The sequence below is a fragment of the Dasypus novemcinctus genome, unplaced genomic scaffold (assembly GCF_030445035.2).
Source record: "Dasypus novemcinctus isolate mDasNov1 unplaced genomic scaffold, mDasNov1.1.hap2 scaffold_489, whole genome shotgun sequence".
Taxonomy (NCBI): Eukaryota; Metazoa; Chordata; class Mammalia; order Cingulata; family Dasypodidae; genus Dasypus; species Dasypus novemcinctus.
In genome coordinates this window covers 33,415-50,397 of record NW_026688453.1, presented here as the reverse complement: position 1 = coordinate 50,397, position 16,983 = coordinate 33,415, and the positions used below count along the sequence as shown (strand labels likewise).

At 51.9% G+C, this 16,983-nt stretch overlaps 1 long non-coding RNA gene across 1 annotated transcript; it reads left to right on the top strand.

Annotated features, from left to right (window-relative positions):
* Positions 1 to 7,702: 7,702 nt before the first annotated feature.
* Positions 7,703 to 14,370, top strand: LOC131277824 (uncharacterized). Its single transcript, XR_009184880.2, has 3 exons — positions 7,703 to 8,030; positions 9,791 to 13,112; positions 13,638 to 14,370. It is a non-coding gene; the product is annotated as an uncharacterized lncRNA (long non-coding RNA).
* Positions 14,371 to 16,983: the final 2,613 nt, after the last annotated feature.

The window sequence follows — 16,983 nt, the reverse complement described above, 5'->3', positions numbered from 1 at the left end:
AGTGGCCTCCAAGGAGACGCTCATGGGCTGGACGCTGACCCCTACCCTCCCTGGACGTGCAGGGGCCAGCTCCCTCCCCACAGTGCCCCCGGGACATGCTCACTCCCAGGACCCCACAGCACGCCCGCTGCACAGGCAGACCCTCTCAGCAGGGGCCCCCAGGCAGAGTGCTGCAGAAGAGCTGCTCTTCCCACTCCTGGAACACGGGCGCTTAACGAGGGCTGAGGATTAACAGGCAGGGAAGCAGGTGAGGCTCAGCCACCAGTTGGGTGCCTGCCTACCGCAAGAGGTCCCGGGTTTGGGTCCCGGTGCCTCCTACAGGAAGAGGAGCAGATGCACCAGCCCGCAAGTGCCAGGGCCCACGGGAGCAGGCGTGGCTCAGGCCCTCCGGCCGCTGGGCACTGCCCTCTCACGTGGGAGGTCCCGGGTGTGGTTCCTGGAGCAGATGAGAACATCTGGGGGAGGGGGGAACAAATACATAAAAATAAAGCAAATCAATGAATCTTTTTAAAAAAAGAATATTCACAACATTCCAAAGTCCTTTAAAAAAAAGAATTAACAAATAATTATGATTAAAAATCCCGCAGATGCCTTTATTTTATAGAACAGCAGAAGGCGGATCCCTGAGATTCCTGCGGCGGCGGCTGGAGCGGCCCCACCCCGCGCTGGCAGCACTAGATTCAGCTCCCGCTCTAGGCCCGCCCTTGCGCTCTAGGCCCGCCCTTGCGCTCTAGGCCCGCCCTTGCGCTCTAGGCCCGCCCTTGCGCTCTAGGCCCGCCCTTGCGCTCTAGGCCCGCCCTTGCGCTCTAGCCTGGGCTGGCCCTGGCCAGGGCTTGCTACCCGCAGCCGGCTGGCCCCCACCCACCCCGGGTGACAGCACCTGGAAGCTGTCAGGGCTGAGCTCTCCTCTGTCCTCTCCCGCCCCAGGACCTGGATCCCCGGAACGCCGTCACTTTGTGAGGCCCCCTGGCTAGGTGCCCACCGCGTCCTGTGCAGACCCTAATGTTTATTGTGGAGGAACCTGTGTCCAGCTCACCCCAATTATTTATCAGCACCCAGATGTGATAATATGTTAGGATTTCTGCACACCAGGGAGGCAGATTTGGGCCAGAAGACAGCGGTCCCCTTTTCCTTGCACAACCAAGTCAACTTCTCTCTTTGAAACTCCAGTGCCTCAGGGATTGGCTTTAAAGATGCGGGGGGGGGGGGGGGTGGAGAGCGGACTTGGCCCAGTGGTTAGGGCATCCGTCTACCACATGGGAGGTCCACGGTTCAAACCCCGGGCCTCCTTGACCCGTGTGGAGCTGGCCCATGCGCAGTGCTGATGCGCGCAAGAGTGCCCTGTCACCCAGGGGTGTCCCCCATGTAGGGGAACCCCACGCAAGGAGTGCGCCCCATAAGGAGAGCTGCCCAGGAATGGCACCACACACATGAAGAGCTGACAACAAGATGACTCAACAAAAAGAAACACAGATTCCTGTGCCGCTGACAACAACAGAAGCGGACAAAGAAGATGCAGCAAATAGACACAGAAAACAGATAACTGGGGTGTGGGGGAGATAAATAAATTTTAAAAATAAATAAATTAAAATAAATAAAGATGCATTGGGGGAAGCAGATGTGGCTCAACAGTTAGAGCGTCCGCCTACCACATGGGAGGTCCACGGTTCAAACCCCGGGCCTCCTTACCCGTGTGGAGCTGGCCCATGCACAGTGCTGATGTGCACAGGGAGTGCCGTGCCACACAGGGGTGTCCCCTGAGTAAGGGAGTCCCACGGCAAGGAGTGCGCCCTATGAGGAGAGCCGCCCCACACAAAAAAAGTGCAGCCTGCCCAGGAGTGGCACCGCACGGAGAGCTGACGCAGCAAGATGACGTGACAAAAAGAGACACAGATTCCCAGTGCCGCTGACAAGAATGCAGCTGGACACAGAAGAACACACAGGGAAGGGACACAGACAGCAGATAAGAAGGTGGGGGAGGGGAAGGGGAAAAAAATGCATTGGGAGGAAAGCACCCACTTTTGCTCAGTATCAATTACCTAGGTGTCTTTTCACCTTCAGTGAATTATAAAACAGACAAAGTTGATATCTGAAATTACCGAATCTGGCTGGAGAGACTCACCCTTTCCAACTGGAACTCTGCCGCTGGGGGGCTCCTGCAGGCGGGTCTTGCCCTCGTGTGTGAGCGTCTCTGTTGAAAGGGTGACGGCCCCCCTTCCCCTGACAGCCACAGGAGCACCCGTGTAAGGGACCTCCGTAAGTGACCCCGGCCCCCGCCTGCGGGTCCCGCCTCTGCTCGCACCAACACCGGGGAGCCCGGTCAGCCCAGCCGGGGTGGGCGCAGCACCAAGACGCCACCCTCCAGCCCGAGGTCGTGCCGGCCCGGGGCACCCTCCACTGGGGCCCCACGAGCTCACGAGCCCCTCTGCTCATGGGTGGGGAAGACAGGTCACCTTGACCGGCCCCTGGGCAAGTGGGGGAGGGAGGAGGGGGTGGGAGACCGGGCGTAGGTGGCCTTGCAGGGGGGAGTTCCGGCTGTTGGCGGTTTTGGTTGGTCATCCCACCTGTCAGTCCCCCCGGGGGCCAACGGTGAGGTCCTTGGGTCCCCTGCTTCCCGACGACAGCACCTTCCGAGTGGCAGGATCCCGGCCGGGTCTCCAGCCGCCGCCCTGGGCTGTCGATGGCTGCGAGGACTCCTTGCCGGTTCCAGGCCCGCCTACAGGCCCTTTCTAGCCTCGCCAGCTCGGGCAGCAGCCATCTGAGTGGCCTCGAGCAAGCCCGTGGCCTCCCAAGCCCCGGGTCTGCTGTCCGTGAACGGGGGTACACTGGCCTCTGCGCAGAGCTGCTGGAGGGGGGCGACGGGGGGCGCGCCCAGGGCCCCGTGGGAGCCGCGTTGCCACCAGCCGCCGTGAGCTGAGCACGGCCCGAGCGCCCCCCCAGGGAGGGCCCGGCCTCCTCTCTGTCCACTGCTGGGTTCTGGGGTGCTGGCCACAGGCCCTCAGCCCCACCGTGAGGACGACGTCCCAGGGCCAGGCCTGGCCAAGCCGCCCAGAGAGGGCCCAGCGGAGAAACGGGAGAGAAGACTCCCGCGGCCGCAGCATGCAGCCGGGAGGCGTCCACGGGCGCAGCACTGCCGGCCGAGCACCCCGGGGGTCCGGCCACTTCGAGCCCTGAGTCCCCTGTCCCCCACGGGCAGCCACGGGCTGCTGCGACATGCCTTTTCCAGAAGCAACGGCTCCGAAATGACCCTGCCTGGTGGGCAGCCCCGCTGGTCTTCCCTCGGGGGTCCGAGGGCCAGGTGGGGGCCGAGGTTCCAGAGGAAGGGAAGGGGGCGAGGGGGGTCCTCGGCTGGGCGCACACTCGGCGTGGAGGCCAGACAGATGCAGAACTAGGCTGGAAAGGAGGAGAGGGCCAGCAGGAGACCGGAGACGAGCAGCCTCACACCAGCCTCCGCAGAGGCTCCCGTGTTTCATGCCCTCGGGGGCTAATGGCTAACTGGGGTGGGCGGGACACAGGCGCCCTCCTTGGTAAGCTTTAAGGGGGTGGACCCGGTGGGTGGGCTCCAAGCCAGGGGAGTTACAAAGTTACCATCAGCAGCAGAGGGCAGTTCCGGGTAGGGAAGGGGGGTCAGCAGGTCTTCCTCGTGGACACGGTCAGGAGGGCGGTCAGCCACAGGCACAGGTGAGTGCCCTCCAGATTTACCGCCATGATGGCAAGTAGCCACAAGTCAGGCCGGCCGAGGAGAAGTCCTGCAGGTGAGAGCGGCTTGGAGGCCATCCCAAGAGCAGGTGCGGGCTGACTCCAGCCAGGTTCCCAGGTTTCAGGTGTTAACCTTTGGCTATTCTACACTTTCCCGGAAGTAAAAGGCACCTGTATAATGATTTAGTGATCATGATTATTTACAATTCTCAACCCCTGGTTTCAAAGGCTCAGTACGGCGCCTCATCACCTGAGCGCTGCTGGGTTTTTCCAGGACCACAATCTGCCCCTGATTAAATCTGTATTTCCAGTCTCGGGGACTTGGGCGCATTTGATCTGACTGTGTCCTGCTTAGATGGGTGACGTTAGGGCTTTTGAGGTGAACAGTGAGGTCCCTCCCGTGTTCATTTTCTGGGGCACTGGACTGGAGAGCTGGTAAAGTTTCCAGCAACCCGCAATTGCTTAGAAATAGATGCGACTGGTTTTAAGGTAACTGCTCACGAGGCAGGAGAAGCTGTGCAGGGACAGCTCAGTGAACAGACGACGGGCGCTGGGCTGGTGTGGGGGTGTTTTGTGAGGAAACCCCAGGCAGGGCCAGCTGGCTCCCATAGTCCCCGCTCTGGGAGGAAGATCGGGCCAGGCTGCGCGTTCAGGTTGGGGCGTTTCCTTGGGCAGACGTGCGCCCCCAAAAGTAATGTTGCCTCCACCCTGGCGCGTCTGTTGTTTCACCACGTTGTTGGACCCACGGTGGGAGTCCCCGCGACGCGAGAGCAGGAGTGAGCGGCGGCAGCGGGCGAGGCCCGGGCCCTTTCGGACGCTGGCTTTTCAGGGGGTCACCTTCACGACGCAGAGCCACACCCATCTCCAGGTCAGCGCTGTGCAGCGCGACGTCCGTGGGGAGTTGAAGGCGACTGGAAGCCAAGATTCGGGCTTCATTCAGGGTTGCCCCCGAAGATCTAACACAGTGGAGCGTAGTTAGCGCAGGTCTAGCGTGCACGTCACCTCTATACTCATTTTGCAAGAAACGGCTCTCCATAACGTATTTATAAGAACTGAAGCCCAGTCTTCTCCAGCCAGCAGCCATCCTTGCAGCAGGGCACGGGCAAGGCTGTGTCTCACTCCAGGCGAGTCTCTAAACACAGAAACCACGTGCGCGTTCCTCCGCGTGACCTCTGGGCTCTATCTGAAATCTCTGCGCCATTATAACTTTATTCTGTTCTCCTTCTTTTCTCCCTTTTGGTCTAATCCTGCATTATCAAGCAGGCCCCACCCCTGGGAGTCGCAAGCCCCACATTTCCAGGAAAGCGCTCCGGAAGTCAAGTCCCACTTCCGTGACCCACACAGGAGGGAGGTAGTGAGAACTGGGCTGGAAGAGGCAGCCACGTTGTGTAATAAAGAGGTTCTCTAGCTCTCAAAGGCTTTAATTACAGGTAGGTTTAGCGTCATCGTTATGGAAGTAAATTTCAGGAATGCAAGCCTCAGTCAAGATCAAGGGCTCAGTTTACCAGCATGTTTCTTATCCACAGGTTTACCTTGCAGATTACTACATTTTCCCCCAGTCCCAAGGGAACTTTGCAAATTCCTTTCTATCTCATGCCCAAAACCCTTTGAAATGCATCCGGATATTACAACAACTCTGTATAGAATTTCACAACCGTGTTCACTCTTTCGGTTTCATGTTAGCTGTGAATTTAAATAGGCTGACCAGTCTGGTTAAGTTAGATCGTGGGCCACAGAAATTCAGAGCATTTTCTTGACAAATTTCTTCTCTCTGGTCCCCATAGAACTTGAAGTTTTAAAATACTGATGATATTACTGTTTTCCTTGTATCCTCATTCTCCTTAGTCTTTAGATTATCCCCATTTACCTTGTGCTTGAAATCTGGTCCTTTTTAGCTTCTTTAATTGGGATGCTCTTTTAGAATTAATGCTGCTTTCTTAGCTCCTTTAGAGCTGGCTAATTTTAGCTGAGTTCCAAATGTCATCCAGGCCCTTAAAATTCTAGGGAGCTGGTAGGTTATACGCAAAGAGAAAAGCATCTCAGGATTTAGAAATAGCAATCAGAGGAATAATGTAACTGCTGCAAGACCTTACAACCTAGGCCCTAATTTCCTTACGAGTATTTTAAATAAAGCTGCCTCTAGAGACCATGGAAGCTTTGTGACTGAATTCACTTTTACCAAGATTATGCTAAGCAAAGGGTTAAACATAGCTTATAGACTTTTCTTCTTCTTAAAGTCCCTTTTTGTTCAAGACGAGCTGACTGCATGCTCTCTTAGAGAAGCAGCAGAGCAGGACAGTGTAACTAATGAGAGATTTTGTTTACTTTCATAATATCGCACTTATCTGAGAATAAGTTAAAACTATAACCAACAATATAATCATGCAAATCAGTATTAAGATAGAAACAAGAAGTTCAAAGTCTTTAAGAATTTTCATACAATCCCCCGAAATATAGGTAAATTTCACATTGACTTTCTCCTTTGTGTTTTCTTTTTTAGAAAAATACCTTTATCACAAAGAAACTTCAGCACCAGCAGAAAACTATTTTTCTAGTAAATTTTATGAGAACCTAAGATTCTAAATGAAATCAAGATTATCTTCCTATTATCATTTTATAAATAGTATTTCCCTTAGTAGTAAACATAAGCCCACACATTTACAATATTCTTAGGAAATAAATTCTGTAATCATACATAGTATTTTATGACAAACCAATTTTTTTAAAGGAAGTTTAACATCTTTTTTTAATAGAATAATCTCATCTCTTTTTTTAAGATTTATTTATTTATTTCTCTCCCCTTCTCCCCCACCCCGGTTGTCTGTTCTCTGTGTCCATTTGCTGCGTCTTCTTTGTCCATTTCTGTTATTGTCAGTGGCACGGGAATCTGTGTTTCTTTTTGTTGTGTCTTGTTGCATCAGCTCTCTGTGTGTGTGGCGCCATTCCTGCACTTTCTTTCACGCTGGGCGGCTCTCCTTATGGGGTGCACTCCTTGCGCGTGGGGCTCCCCTACACGGGGGACACCCCTGCGTGGCAGGGCACTCCCTGCATGCATCAGCACTGCGCATGGGCCAGCGCCACATGGGTCAAGGAGGCCCGGGGTTTGAACTGCGGACCTCCCATGTGGTAGGTGGACGCCCTAACCACTGGGCCAAGTCCACCCCCGTTCTCTCATCTTTGTATCCACCACTCCCCCGTCAATCCTGTTCTTCTTTTACACCAAAAACCTCTTCAAAAGCTTTCTTCTTCCTCTCCGCCCCCCCAAATCCCCCAAAAACCTCGACTTTGACCAGCTGCTCAGACTCCCCTGCACCTGCTCTACATACTCCTCGACATCACGGCCACCCCACCCCCCTTGTCCTCTGCCCCCCCTCTGCCCCTCTGGTCCTCACGCCTTCCACCCCAACGCTCAGCCCTCCTCACAGGTGCTGGAGCTCGCCTCCCCACCCCCACCCCCCACCCCCCCACCCCCCCCCCCCCCCCCCCCCCCCGCCTCCTTGCCTTCTGTGCCTGGAAAACCCTTCTCCCCAGTCAGAGCCCTCCGGTCACGTCCCTGCTCCACTGCTGTAAACCTCATCAGCACCCCAGCTTACCCTCCCTCCCCCAGTGCCCCCACATCTCCCTGTGAACCCGCTCCCTTCTCCCCACCCACCACCCACTCTCCAGCCCAGCTCCCCACCCTCCAGGCTCCTTCCCCAGCTCCTGGCCGCCCTCCCCAGGAAGTGGCTGGGGCAGAAAGCACATCCCCTTCTCAGCGTTGTTGGGGACACTCGGGACAGCGCTTGCCTTCAGCAATACCGGGGGGCACAAAACGGCTGCCAGAGCTGATGCATTTAACGGTCTAAGCCGTCCTCAGCCTCCTGCCCTCTCCGCAGTTATCTTACCTCTGCCACTTCCCCCAGCAACAGCTAGCGCCAATCCCCTACTGCCACCCGTTCCTATCAGCCACTCCCCCTTCCCCAAAAGTATATATATCCTGCCTCTTTAATAAAACTTTGCAGCTTGATCAGAACACTGTCTTGCTGTCATTCTTCGTGTCTCTTGTCCCGTAACATTCCTCCCTGACAGGTGCTCAAGCCCTCGTTAGTGTCCCGCGGGCCGGCACAGACTGGCCCCCAACGTGGAGCTCGAGAGACCACGCCAGGACAGGAACGCCGCTTCACCACAGAGGGAGGGAGAGCACTCTCCAGACACTCGGCCGAGGAAAAGGCCACTCTTCAGCGGCGGAAAGGAAGACTACAGTTTGCAGTTCCGTAGCAGCGGAAAGAAAGGCAGTTCCTTAGCAGTGGAAAGAAAGACTAGCGGAAACTCCACAGAAGACTTCAAAACAGGTAAGCCCCCCCCCTTCATTATGGGACAAGGATCCTCCGCTCACCTGTTGTTTATTAGCCAAGTAAAAGAAGCCCTCAAGACAAGAGGAGTTAAAGTTAAGAAAAAGGATCTTATTCATTTCTTTGATTTCATACTCAAAACCTGCCCTTGGTTTCCCAAAGAGGGTACTATCAATCAAAAGTGTTGGGGAACGGGTAGGAGATTGTCTAAATGACTACTATAGGACATTCGGTCCAGAAAAGATTCCTGTAACAGCCTTTAATTACTGGCAACTAATTCATGAAATCTTAAAAACTACCCCCTTTGCCCCAGATATTGAAAACATTGTCAGGGAAGGAGAAAGTACCTTAAAATTGCATTCCCGCCCCGCCTCGGCTTGCAGTCCCTGTCCAGCCTCAGTTTGCAGCTCCGTGGCCATCGACATGCCCGAGGAGCCACTCACTAAACCTGCCGCCCCACCCGCTCACTCCTCAAGCACCCCAGAGGCTTCCCATGACACTGCAGGGGATGCAAGTTCAGAAAGCGGCCGCGTCTCCCTCGTCTCCCCTCGTCAGGATGGACTACGTGGCCTTCCTGCATTCCAACCCCCCCACAGTCGCCCCGCAGCCAACTCGAGGCCCACCCCTCCTCTACCCAGCCACAGTTAAGCCATCCACTAACGCAGTCCCCTATTCTCGAAACTTCAAAGAGCAGTCCTTAAACGGCAGCACCCTTTCTTTATAGGGCACCTCCGTGCCCACCAAAACCTACCAAGCCCCCCGGCAAAGGGCAACGCGCTAGCAGATGCAGCCACTCAGTTAGCATGGCTTACTCTCTCCACGCCCCTAACTTTAGCCTCCCAAGCCCACGCTCAACATCACTTAAATGCAAGTACTCTCCGCCAAAAATTCAGCATTGCCAGAGAGCAAGCAAGGGAGATTGTCAAGGCCTGTGAAAATTGTGTGACTCAATTGCCAGTTCCCCATACAGGAGTCAACCCAAGGGGCATTATTCCAAATGAAATCTGGCAAATGGACGTTACCCACATCACTAGCTTTGGACAACTTAAGTACGTCCACGTCTGCATCGACACCTGTAGTGGCTTCGTCCTAGCTATAGCTTCCTAGCTATAGGCTTCGTCCTAGCTAGCTTACAATCAGGAGAAGCCTCAAAACATGTTATATCTCACCTATGGCAATGCTTCGCCATTCTAGGCCAGCCTAAAACCATTAAAACAGACAATGGACCTGGGCATACTGGAAAAAACTTTAAAACGTTCTGTCAACAATTACAAATTAACCACATCACAGGAATACCCTATAACCCCCAGGGCCAGGGAATAATAGAGCGAGCATCGCACGCTAAAAAACACCCCACAGCGCTTAACTGAGAGCACTCTCGGCCTCACAGAACAGCGACCCCGAGGCCTTCTACATCATGCTCTCTTTGTCCTTAACTTTCTAACCCTGGATATTAATGGACAGTCCGCAGCCGGTAGACGCTGGCATCCTGCCACACAAGTGCAACAAGCCACTGTCACGTGGCGTGACCCTCTAACCTCACAATGGAATGGACCAGACCCCGTAATTATTTGGGGACGAGGCTCTGCCTGCATATATGACCAAAAAAGGGATGGCCCTCGTTGGCTCCCAGAGAGATTGATAAAACATGTTAACCCCCCACTCCTAAATCAAGGGGTAATGAAACCCCCCTTTCTCATACTAAGCCTTCCATGGAGGAGATCTCCCCCTGAGAAGAATATTCTCTCTCTCCCTTTCAGCCTGTCCGCTCCCGCTGCAACCCACCTCGAGAAGGCGCTTCGTCTCAACCGAGCGGCCTCCAACAACCACAACGCCTCTGCCTTAAGTATAGGCTTTTTAATCTCATCTCCTAAATAATCCACTATTTCCTCATTACATCTCTTGCTCTATTAGCAATACTCTTTGCTATCGGTCTAGGCACTGTCGCCCCAAAAGATTGGCACCCCCTCCAACGACTCTTACTCGCTATCGCTTCCTTATCTATCATTTCCATATAGACTTCACTCACCGCCTTTATCTCATAATGATCTCGCCAGGCTTTCCTCTATCCAAAATCATCGCCTTTTTCCTCCTTTCCTTCCCTGTAACCTCCACCAATTCAAACCATCAACCTTTTAATTGGACATTAAGCCTCCGGCAACAAGAAAAAGTACTTCGCTACAATGTCACCTCAGGTCCCCCGTCCTTCACTGTACACGGGTGTACTCTCGCTAATCATAAGGGCTGCTGGGGGCCTAATGATACATATAACTACTGGAACCATCTTATATCAGGCTACTACATCTGCCCCTCCTCGCCAGGCTCCTCCTCGCGTTCCTGCCGTGATCCCGCACACTATTACTGTCCCCATTGGGGTTGCGAGTCCATGGCGTTTGGATGGCCCAACGCCCCTAACAACGACCCCCACCTTTCCCTTGTCAATCCCCAATGGCCTAACATCACCCTACTGGTAAAAAACCCCGATGACACTCAATGGCTTGCTGGCCGCACATGGGGAATACGACTGTACTCGGGCAGCTATGACTATGGCTCCTTTTTCATTATAAGAAAAACCCAAGCCTCCCCTTCGCCACCCTCGGTTGCCGTCGGACCCAACACTGTTCTCAATCCTTCACAAATCTCCACGTCTGCCGTCAAACCCAACACTGTCCTCAGTCCTTCATAAATCTCCACGTCCCTGTCAACCAGCTCCAATGTATCTCTCTCCAACTCCTCCGCCCCCTCCAATGCCTCCTCCTCCAACACCCTCACTGCAACTGCACAGCCCACTCTCAGCCCTCCTTAACGCGCGTTTCTCTCTTTAAACTCATCTAATCTCAACCACAGCCAGCATTGTTGGCTGTGCTTCTCCTCCGCATCGCCCTACTACAAGGCTATAGCCACCAATGCCTCTTACCAAACCTCCACGGACAGCAACCCCGCCTCTTGCAATTGGAACCAAACGAAAGTAGGACTGACAGGAAACGGGACTTTGGACCAGTGGTTAGGGCGTCTGTCTACCACATGGGAGGTCCGCGGTTCAAAACCCCGGGCCTCCTTGACCCGTGTGGAGCTGGCCCATGCGCAGTGCTGATGCGCGCAAGGAGTGCCGTGCCACGCAGGGGTGTCCCATGTAGGGGAGCCCCACGCGCAAGAAGTGCACCTGTAAGGAGAGCCGCCCAGCGCGAAAGAAAGTGCAGCCTGCACAGGAATGGCGCCGCCCACACTTCCCGTGCCGCTGATGACAACAGAAGCGGACAAAGAAACAAGACGCAGCAAAAAGACACAGAGAACAGACAACCGGGGGAGGGGAGGGGAATTAAATAAATAATAAATCTTTAAAAAAAAAAAAAAAAGAAAGTAGGACTGACAGTCCAGTCTGTCTCTCAAAGCGGGCTCTGTATCACTAAAATCGGAGGCACTATTACCCCCCTCCATGAAAACCCTTTGCAACTTTACCGCTACCCCTGAAACAACTGCAAGGTTTCTATTACCCCCTAATAATACAAAAGGCTGTGTTCCTCCACCGGCCTCACCCCGTCTTAGCGTCCAAGCCCTCAACACCACCCGCGAGACCTGCGTGCTTGCTATCATACTCCCCCGCATTTATTTTCATGATGATGGCCAATTCTTTGATTCCTGGCAACACCACCTCCTACCAGCCTATGTACAAAAAAGAGAGATCATCACTGCCATCACAGTCGCTTCGCTTCTAGGTCTCGCTGGAGCCGGTACCGGGGATTGCAGCCCTCACCACGCAACAAACATCTTTTTCCTCTATCAGGCGAGCACTCGATGAAGATATAGCCTGCATCGAAACCTCCATCTCCCATCTAGAAAAATCCCTAAATTCCTTATCTGAGGTTGTCCTCCAAAACCGCAGAGGTCTAGACCTCCTCTTCCTTAAGGAGAGGGGACTTTGTGCCGCATCAGGAGAGGAGTGCTGCTTTTATGCCAATCATTCCGGCCTTATCAGAGGACAATATGGCCCAGCTCCGAGAGGGACTAGCAAGGCGCAAAAGAGAAAGGGAGGCCCAAGGAACCTCTCCTGGGGATTTAATGGAATCCTTCCTTACCTTCTCCCTGCACTAGCCCCCTTAGTAACTGTCCTCCTTATAGTGTCTTTCGCACCCTGGGTGATTAAAAGAATTCAACTAGTCAAAGACCCAATTGACTCTGCTCTGGGCAAGCCTATTCAGGTGCACCACCATCGGCTCCATGTTGCTGACCGAGGCATAGATCCAGAATATCTGGGCGCTGTCCAGCCCCCTCCTACGGGAGCAGCATAAAACTTGAAAATATGCTCCTCACCGGCAAGAACAACGCCTGAGCTGAGGTTGGTACCGCTGGGTGCGAGGCAAAGCACTGCAAAGGAGGGCCAGAACAAAGAAAAGGCAGTTTTCAAGCTCCTTGAGAAGCACGCCTCATTAGCATAGGGGTTCGCTCTGCGCAAACAAGAGATTCACTCGGCGCGAATCCTACCCCAAAATTCCCCTCCCCAGAAAAACAGAGCCACAAACGGCATGGGGAATGAGGCCTCTACTTCCCCCCAGCAGGTTAACGCCCAAAGAATGCTCAGCGAGCACTCTTCCTCCAAACCCTTTAGAGAAAAAGGGAGGAGATGTTGGGGACACTCGGGACAGCGCTTGCCTTCAGCAATACCGGGGAGCACAAAACGGCTGCCAGAGCTGATGCATTAACGGTCTAAGCCGTCCTCAGCCTCCTTCACGGAAGGAGGTTCCGCCCTCTCCGCAGTTATCTTACCTCTGCCACTTCCCCCAGCAACAGCTAGCGCCAATCCCCTACCCGTTCCTATCAGCCTCTCCCCCTTCCCCAAAAGTATATCTATCCTGCCTCGTCAATAAAATTTTGCAGCTTGATCAGAACGCTGTCTTGCTGTCGTTCTTCGTGTCTCTTGTCCGTAACGTTCCTCCCTGACAGGTGCTCGAGCCCCCGTCAGTGCCCCGCGGCCGGGACAGACGTGATCTCCCAGATCAAGCACCTCCTCAGAGTCTATTGCTCTGCACCAGCACCCAGCGTCCCTAATGACCTTCCTGAACCTACAGTTGCTCACCTCTTACAGTAAGCTTTCAGCGGACGCCTAAGTCGAAGTCTTCCTAAAAGGCAATAATCCAAAATATACGTGCTAAATATCTGTCTAAACGGTTAAAGTTTAACTGCATTTATCATGCTCAAATATTCCTAACTGTTGCTGGTCACTAGTAAACGTGTTTCCAAAAACAAGGTTGCATATTACAGGCAACACTGATTCCCAAAAAATGAAATTTTAAAGGCAGTAAAAATAACCATACCAAAGGAGTAAGAATTATGAGTCAAATTAGTGAACTTTATGTTTCTGTCTGTGTGCTGTAACTCTTTTTGTGTTTGTCTGTCTGTTCAGTGCCAGTGTATATTTTATTACCTCTGGATGGTAATATTAATTCCTATAAGAGCTCTATTCAAATGGCCAAAAATTAAACAAATGCTTATATTAATAAATAGGTACAAGTGATGAAAGTTCTAAGTCTTGACTGATAAAATTGCTACAAATCTCTTCATGAAAAATGTTCTTGCCTAAATTAAAATGAAGTTTATTTTTCTTCACAGAATGAAATGTAAGGTATTGAAAGAAGTGAAAAGTTTATAGGAGTGCTGACTGAAACTTGACAAATTCGTTCAAGAAAGTGTGTTTTGTCCTAAGATGAGATGGCTGGTTTTCATAAAATCAGAATGGAAGTGTGTAAGACAAAACTTGAACACATGTGGCAAGATGTAGACGGTATTGTGGCAGCACTAAGGGAATGTGTTCCGTGAAGGCGGAGTCTGTCTTGAGATGAAGTAACTATATTCTATGTGGTGATGAATAATTACAAAAAGTTTGTAAAAGCATCACTTAAACTGAAATATTCAAAGGGCTAATTTCAAAAAATCACAAACAAACTGAATTGATTATTAAAATCCACCTCAATCTACATGTTACAGTGGTAATAAGGAAAAATAATTTTAATTCCATTAGATATCTTACATTTTCATAAAATAATGAGAAAAGTAGTTTTTCCTGCACTGCTAAAATAAAATACCTGCTAATTAATGTAATCATGATAATTGTATGTTCTAAAAATTTGCTTTGAGACAGTTTCCAAAATCATTTTAATAACTTATGTATGTTGAGTGTATACAATGTGTTTTATTGTTAAGAAAAAGATAATAATTTTGTCCTAAAATAAAACAAATGGTTTATCTTAAGAACCTGAAATAGGCAAACGGTTAAAACAAGCTACAAAGTCCTGACTGTCTATCACATTCTTAGATGGTGTTTATTTAAATAAAACAAAAACTGTACCCTCTGTTGTCACTGAAGTATAATATTTTCTCGTATTATTGGGATACTGAAAACACTTCATCCCTCATTTAGCTCAGATATTGAAACCATCATATGTGTTCATCAGGAAAGGTTGCGCATGGAATGGAGCCCCCCCAGCAGGCTGCCTTGGAAACAGTATCACAGGCTCCCGCGGTAAGGGGCGGAGCCTAGCCTACCCTGTGAACTGGACGGAGCCAGCACCAGCACTGGCTTTGGGAGGGGTTTGTGGGCTTTCCAAACAAACACCACTTCAGTTTTAGTCACAATTGCAAGAAAAAAACAAAGTGTAAGACAAGAGTAATGGACTGCTGTGAGCTGCGCTCTGTGAGAAGAGAACCCTGTGGAAGAGCATCTGGAGCGCCTGCCGGCGGTGACAGGTATGTCTGCCATGCCCCTGCCCCTCCTCTAACACCTCGTGAGACTGCTGAGGCAGACGCCCCCCTGGAGATCCAGAGCCATACCTTAAAACCCAGAAAGCAGCAGAGTGGCTCCACCAAAAAGCAAACATCGTGGACACCAGACCTGGCGGTGCCTGGGCCAGCAGTTCCACTGCCTGTCACTCACAGCAGCTCAGGGACAGCACCCACGAGCGTCCATCGCGCTCACCCAATGACTGTGACAATCACCCCTTTGGGTGACACATACTGGCCGAGCACAGACTCCAGCAGCACGAAGGCAAGTGGATGACATCCATCCCCTCCCTCTCCAGAAGGGGCAAGCTATGCTTTCAGTGCTCAGGCACTTCAACGGACTCTAGTAACCTTGCAACCGAATCCTTACAACAAAGGACTAAATCTAAATCACAAGGTGAAGTGCCAGCTGCCCCAAGCCCAAAGGGGGCATAATAACAAACTGTTGTTGCCTGTGCTTCAAACTATATAAACTGGGAAAAACGTGGTCATTGTAATCACCGTGACTGGTCTATGCAACTCTGCTGGTTGGGAATCTTAAATCCATAAAAAAATCACTCAAAAACACTGTTATGAAACCACAAGTTAATCTAAAGTCTCCTATTCCAGCTAAAACTCTTAGTGTGTAAGCCCATCAGATCATGTCGTTTCACTGTCAACCATTAATGCCATGGTCTAACGCTGAATGTATCATCTTATTATTCCTTCTCAGACTCCTGGAAGCCACACCCTCACAGCGCACCCTAAATTTCCTGGTTAATTCCTATCCTTACCACAATGATAACTCTCATTCTCCTCCTATAAGCAGGTCCACACATCTGCCATGCAACAACTCGGTTTATCCAGACAGCTGTCACCGTGATCAGGTACTTGATCTTCTCCTGCTACAAAAATACAGTGCCAGCCGCCGAGCAGAAGCCAAAACATCTCGACAACTGAACCCCACAACGGCTTCCCGCTCTGCCTCTCCACCCAACCGTATCAAAGAGAGTTGAGAATTTTAAGTCTCTCCTGCTCCAATAACAGATAACCCCAAACCCCAGCCCTGTCCCTAATCCAACAGGATGTACTAGACATCTGTGCAATCATAAATGAAACTTGTTTTTACATTAACAGAACGGGTCAGGCAAAAAAAAAACCTTAAAGTCTTAAAAAAACAAATAGAATCATTCAGAGGGCCCAAGACAACAGCTACAGAAACCAATCATGGTTATCCTCATTTCCCTCTTTTTTCTCCTCACCCCTGAAATCAGTCCTTTCACCCATTATAACACCATTGCTAAGAGTATTGCTACTTCTTCTTTTTGGTCCTTGCGTCTTACAGCTTCTTGTCTGATTCATGCTCTAAACCGTACAGTCAACCACCCAGGAACAGTAGGGACCTGAAACCACAGCCCACAGCAAAGGGTGGAAAGGAACTTCTTTTCTCCACCCTTGACAGCAGGAAGTAGCCAATCCAGCCAACGCCCCAAATCCCCTCACCCTCCCATCCTGCCCAGTACCATACATGTACCCCAATACCCAGGCCCCCCTATATATATATATATAAACGAACAGTTGGGAATGTTAGAGGTCTGTAGTAACTGACGAGCTGTAGCTCAGTTTCCCCTGACGCCCTGGGGAGAGGCTAACCCCCTGTCTACATGTCTAAGGGCAGGGCACCTCCTCAAAGGTTAAACAGAGGAACCACGTCCAGGCAGGAGTAAAGGGAGGGAGACCTTCCGGACCTGCATATCAGAGGGAGATAAAGAACCCTTTCCTCCCCACAGATCAAAACCACACCCGCTCCTGCAGCGTTCCAGGAAAACCGGCTCCTGAGCCGCTCCCCCGAGGCAGGGAGGGAAAGTGTCCACCTCCAGGGCTTCCCACTGGCCCCTGCCCCTCACTCGGACCCTCGGACCCTCCCACCAAGCCTGGGAAAGCTCTGGACAAATCCAAATCCCCCCTCCCAGGAGTGGGCTGAAGCCTCTCCTCAGACCCCCATGCTGGCGGGGGCAGAAGTCTGTGCCTGAGACCCCTCGGTTGGGAGAGCTCCCAATGCAGCTCCCCTGTGGTCGCAGCGGTCTCCCTGTCCCAGTGAGCGCCCGCCGTTCTCAACAGTGACACAGCCCAGAGCCCAGAGGAACCCAGCTTCCCGTCTTCACCAGATCTTACAGATTAAGGTAGTCCTGCCAGGTTT